This window comes from Xyrauchen texanus, chromosome 45 (genome assembly GCF_025860055.1).
Source record: "Xyrauchen texanus isolate HMW12.3.18 chromosome 45, RBS_HiC_50CHRs, whole genome shotgun sequence".
In the NCBI taxonomy this organism is placed as follows: domain Eukaryota; kingdom Metazoa; phylum Chordata; class Actinopteri; order Cypriniformes; family Catostomidae; genus Xyrauchen; species Xyrauchen texanus.
Window position 1 is genome coordinate 27,616,747 of NC_068320.1, and position 6,156 is coordinate 27,622,902.

At 40.2% G+C, this 6,156-nt stretch overlaps 2 non-coding genes and 1 pseudogene across 2 annotated transcripts; all 3 read right to left on the reverse strand.

The window, feature by feature from the left end:
- Positions 1 to 2,490: 2,490 nt before the first annotated feature.
- On the reverse strand, positions 2,491 to 5,439 carry LOC127637368 (60S ribosomal protein L18a-like; annotated as a pseudogene).
- On the reverse strand, positions 2,989 to 3,124 carry LOC127637848 (small nucleolar RNA SNORA68). Its single transcript, XR_007969787.1, has one exon. It is a non-coding gene; the product is annotated as a small nucleolar RNA SNORA68 (small nucleolar RNA).
- LOC127637849 (small nucleolar RNA SNORA68) lies at positions 4,615 to 4,746 on the reverse strand. The gene has a single exon (XR_007969788.1). It is a non-coding gene; the product is annotated as a small nucleolar RNA SNORA68 (small nucleolar RNA).
- Positions 5,440 to 6,156: the final 717 nt, after the last annotated feature.

Genomic DNA, 6,156 nt, shown 5'->3' on the forward strand with positions numbered 1-6,156 from the left:
AGTGTCCCTTCAAGCATGACCTCAACTCTGGTGTCTTAGAATCCATAGGATTCACCTCAGGTGTCCTCGCTGGACCAACCTGGTGAAAGTCCAATTTGTGGCCTTACACTTTTCTCCCTATAAACACACACACACACACACACACACACACACACCTGCCTGTAAGCTGTCTGAACCGAGACCTTTTATGCGCTGTGGAATCTGTGGCTTGAGGTTTGGGTGTTCGCCCCCTTCCTGGGGAAGGTTCCTGGAAAGTGCCGTCCCGAGGGGAAATCACCAAACAGTATGCCCACCACCCCAACCCACAGAGCAGTAAACCTGCCAGCCGCCAGACTCGTCCCTCAAATCTCTTGAGGTGGTTGTGTTCAGGTGACAGGTGTGTGATTGACTGACGTTGACATTCGTGAAAGTGTCACTCACAGAGTATGTTCTCAAAAGCACATTACCAAACTACTCATACTACTACATTTTGCAGCTCAATTCACCTATGGAAAAAATGAATGGAACCAGACTGTTGTACTCATCTATGATATCAATTTGTTTGTAGGCTAATTCGCCATGGGTTCCCTCAAAGTGTTCCTAGCATGTCAGTCCACTGTCTGATCAATCTCGAGAGGATAATTCCAGTCATGACAGTGCAGCTCCTATCTACTTGAACGGAGAAAGACCAAAAATCACAATAACCATTGGCCAAGATTACTACCAAAGAACAAATTTCAAACCAGCAATAAAATCTGACAACACTGGAATCATAAACTGAGTTTCTTTACCTCAGTGAACGCTAAAAAAACGCAATTTTCCCTGCTTATATAGCTAATGCGCACGCGCGTTCTCGAGTTGATTGACAGGCGATGTCTGTGTCTAAAAGGTGATTGGCTCTTTTACCTGTGAGGCGGGACTTCCATTCTTCATCCGTTGACCGTTGTGTTTTCATAATGGTGTTTTTTTTATTTATACATTTATGAGTAAAATAAGGTCTGTGGTCAACTTAATTTGAAGATACTTTGCTCTGCAAATATAAAGTACACACAATAGTACTTCAAACATGAATTTTTAAACGAGTTGATAGATAAGGACTACAAATACCACAAGCATGCGAGTGAACAAGCCGGACGAAACTGAAAGCCGTTGTAGTTCTTATCTTGCAATTTGTTAGCAACATATTTTTTTTATAAAACATAGCGGCCTCAGAATTTATGTTTAAGGTTTGACGGTGTGTAATTCATGTTTGTTGAACAAAACGTCCAGTATTTTTCAGTAATGTTTACCAGACTTTATTTGACTACTATTTGAAAACCACACTGGGATTTAAATATAAAAAAAATTGTTGAGCTATTTTACTGATAATTTAGCTATTAATTCAAGAGCAGCTGGGAAAAGAAGCATTTCTTCTAGTGTGTAAATAAAAACACGTCCCCCACATCCCCTGCGTGTTCTACACCCATGGCTGAGATAGAAATATATTTAATATTCGCTGCATAAACCAGTGAATTGGACAGAGAATCACAAATGAGTTACTAAGCGCTGGGGCAATAATGACATTATTTGAGTGCTAGTAAATAACAGAATGTGAGTAAAACGACATGCTCTCAGAACGTGGAAATACTGCCATCTTGTGGTGAAAAGTGAGAAATGCAGGACATTTTCAGATTTTTTTTAAATTATAATTAACTCACAAAAAGTTACATTTAAACTACGTTAGGTGTACTGCTGTCTTTGGTATTAAAGGTATGGCAGTATAAATATGATCTTTAAGACATCATTAAGAATGGGGATAGTTTCACTTTAAAGGGTAGTTCACACAAACATTTAAATTCTCAATTTACTCACCCTCATGCCATCCCAGATGTGTTTGACTTTCTTCTGCAGAACACAAAAGCTCCAATAAAAGCACATAAAGGCAGCATAAAAGTAATCCAGTGGTTTAATCCATGTCATCAGAAGTGATATGATAGAAACAGATCAATATTCTATTTTGTTTTTATACGATAAATCTCCAGTTTCACTTTTACATTCTACTTTTGACGATTCGCATCATTTGCGCATTTCGCCCCCTACTGGGCAGGGAGAATTTATAGTAAAAAAAAAAAGAATTAAAAACCTAAAATATCTACCTGCTTCTCACCCACACCTGTCATATCTCTTCTGAAGATATTGATTAAACCAATGGAGTGGTATGGATTACTTGTATGCTGCCTTTATGTGCTTTATGGAGCTTCAAAGTTCTGGACACAACTCACTTGCACTGTATGGACCTACAGAGCTGAAATATTCTCCTACAAATCTTTTTAAAATTTGTGTTCTGCAAAAGCAAGTCATACACATCTAGAATTTGAATTTTTGGGTGTACTGTCCCTTTAATAAGTTGCACCATGTTTTGTGACCTGTACAATGGACAGGCTTAGTGGGATTGACCACTCATAAATTCATATGTAAAGAACTCACTGACTCGCACTTCGTAAATCACAAACATTCAGAACCAGATATAAATACATTTTTCCAAGTTGTTGTTTTTATTTGCCAGTAATGTGAATAGCACAAATATACACTTTAAAAGAAAGTGTTTGGTCTCTTGGTGGTGAAACGGGGCTTGTGCTGGCGGCGCAGAACCCGGTGAGGCAGAGGGAACTTGATCTTGGAGTCCTGTTGGACAGAGACACAATATTAATATCTGCACGATCAACATAGAAAGCAACCGTGTGTAATAAAGGGTCAGTTGCATCCCCACAACAGAACGAAGCGTGATCTGATCGCGTGTACTCACGTGGAACTGCTTGATGGCGGGTCTGCGGCACTTGTTGGCTGCGATCACCTGCACCTTCATAATCTGAATGGAGTGAGCGCGAGCACGATGTCTGGCACCCATATCACGATCTGAACAACAAACATGAAAAACATCTTTATGGAGTAAAACACTGACAACAGGTAAATCCAATATTAAAGAATAAATAATGATTAAGATAATTAGGTCATATCGATTATCTAGCAGCTTGTTGCACCTTGAATTCACTTTCAATGGCACATTTGACATCCAATGAAAGGCGACAAGGTTCAATCTTGCTTTACGCACACATAGCAAGGGCATCGCCATCAAGAGGTCGTGACCTTTGGGTTTGTGTGCGACATCACAAACGACTCCGACTCCAAATTCATAAACAATGCTGCTAGTATTGATGCACTAATGCAGCAGGTTTCTTAAAGGAATAGTACACCCAAAAATTCAAGAACTTTGAAGCTCCAAAAAGCATATAAAAGCAGCATAGAAGTAATTCATAAGACTCCAGTGGTTTAATCCATGTCTTAAGCGATCCAATGGGTTCCTGACTATAAATCATGACATCCGCAGTCCCGTTAGCAATCACGATTTCAAGCTCGATTACTCTTTCTAGTGCTCTGCGCATGCGTCAAGCTAGGAAGTGTAATCGAGCTTAAAATTAGGATCGTGCCAACAGACTGTAACAACAACATATATAGTCAAAAAGAAGTTACATTTAGGAAACAACTGGATCAATTCAGGAGACGTTATCCACGTTTACACTATCGGGCCAAATGAGGGCGTGCTAGTACCAGTTGCGTTCCCACGGTCACTTCCGGGGCTTCATAGTGCCTCCACAGGACTTTCTCGGGGGCAACAGCCTTTGTCCCGCCAATCACCCTTGGGCCAAACAAGACCAACCGGGGATTGAGGAAGGTTCAAATGCCAAAGGCGGAGTTTCGCGATATTCTACAAAGCTCAGCTGCCCTCTTGCTTGTGAAGTTGGCACCGCATCAGTGTATTAAGGGCAGTTTTTGGGCAACGCTGCAGAGTTATTGGCCCAATGGTGGGAATCCAGATCGATTTTGGTCTTGCGGCTCGAGGCTATTAGCCCCGGCAGGCCAGGTGATAGCCCTGGTCGCAATGGCCCTATATTGCAAATGTGGCCATTGATTAAACGACTGGAGTCTGGATTACTTTTATGCTGCCTTTGTGATCTTTTTTAGCTTCAAAGTTCTGGTTACCATTAACTTGCAATGTATGGACCTACAGAGCTGAAACATTCTTCTAAAACTCTTCATGATCTGCAGAAGGATGGTGATACACATCTGGGATGGCATGAGGGTGAGTAAATAAGAATATGAGGAACTCACAGCACTGAGTGACGGCTCCAGAGGTGGTCAGGTCTCTGTACTCGCGGTACATGTTGTGGGTTCCACTGCGAGAGTCGTAACGCAGCCAGATGCCAAAGTTTTTCACCTTGAGGGGGATTTCTCATGAACCTGATCAGAAACAGAACGCAGGTTTAGGTACATAGAAAACATATCAAAACACTTGTAGTTTATTGACAGGAAACGCAGTGTGCTCGCACCAGGCCGCAGTAGACGGTCTCTCCGGACGCCTTCTTCATCTTCCTCAGCTGGGAGACGAAGTACCAGAAGCGAGACTTGGCCACCACATGGTTTGGGGCGAAGATCCTCATGCGGTACAGAGGGGGCGCAGGGTTCTTAGCGGAGGGCAAGAGACGCCCAACTACCTTATACTCCCGAAGCTGGTAAAGAGGAACACAGACATTCAGACGTCAAACATTTATCCAACATACTCTATAATCCAACACCTGGAAATGTACTTATTCAGCAGCTTGTTGCACCATGAATTCACTTTCAATGGCACATTTGACAGCCAATGAAAGGAGACAAGTTTCAATTATACTTTACGCGCACACACAGCCAGGACATTGCCGGGTCGTGACCTTTGGGTTTAAGTGCACAACTGGCACTTAAGTTTATTTAGGCACAATATGAATGCATGTACACCATACAAAGAGTATAATTGCAATTTTTAAAGACATAGAAAAGCTAGTTTAGGTGTTAGAACTGTTAAGTCTTTATCTTTTCTAATATTAGGCATTTGTTTATTAATTCTGAGGATTTTGTTTGCGTCCCTTATGCAGGAGAGATATTTAAAAAGGCATCTAAATAAAGTATTTACCCGGTAAACATAGCTAGCCAGGATACATCAATAATATAAATTGACAATACGACTAAACAAAATGAAGAATAAACAAAGTATAGTCAAGATTCAAAAGCATACATAGTCAACATTTCCTCCATGTGATAATTGCACAAAGGACTCGATAGACCATAGTGAAACTACAGCACTGAATCTGATGAAAGAGTTTAACGTCTACAATATTAATCATAATGATGATGAACACGTGGATTCATTCTTGAGCCGCCATGTCCGTCTCGCGCTACACTTCAAATGCAATTTAATACATTTATCTTCAATATATGCTGCACAAACTCACTCCTACTGAGGTTTAGGTGCTTTACAAGTGTTTTCGAGCTATGTATATGTGCTCAAAGAGCCTGCGTGGTGGTTTTTAAAGGGTTTTACGTACTGTGCCAGACGCCTTCATGGTGTCTCTCGAAGACGACCACTGTGAAAGAGGAAGCGGTAGGCCGGAGCATCATGACGTCAATCCTCTTCCGAGAAGGCGTGTCTTCCTAGAGCCGTTTTTATTGGTTAGTTTGAGCGATCAATCATGACTGTTGCCCGAGCGATGGAGCAGTTGCAATATTGGACTTGAAATTAAATAAGCGGTATCACCACCGATACTTCTATTATTATTTTTATTTATTTATTTATTTTGATATGTCTTGAGATAAAATGGGCAATTTAAAATATTACTTTTAGTCTTAATTCAAGTCATTATAAATATTTATTTATTTTTATAAATGTTTTTACATTTGTGAGCCTAAACACAAAATTATAAAACTTCTGTTGTTTACCCGTACAAACATTAACCATGGTTTTAATACAGTAATTATAGTTTAACCATGGTATTTAGTTAAACCATAGTTATGACAAAATTTACCATGGTTATTACTACAATATTACTGTAGTAAAGCCATGGTTTCAGCAACAACAACAAAATAATATATACACATACACGTGTCAGAAGTTTACATACACTTAGGTTGAAGTCATTAAACCTCATTCTTTAACCACAGACTTCATATTAGCAAACGTATCGGTTACCTAACGTAACCTCGGTTCTCTCTAGGTGAGGGAACGAGTATTGCGTAAGCTAGCTTACGCTACGGGAAAGATTCATCTTTTCTGAGATATTGAAGCCAAAAAATTATCCTTAATTTTTGTATCCATTGTCAACGCAG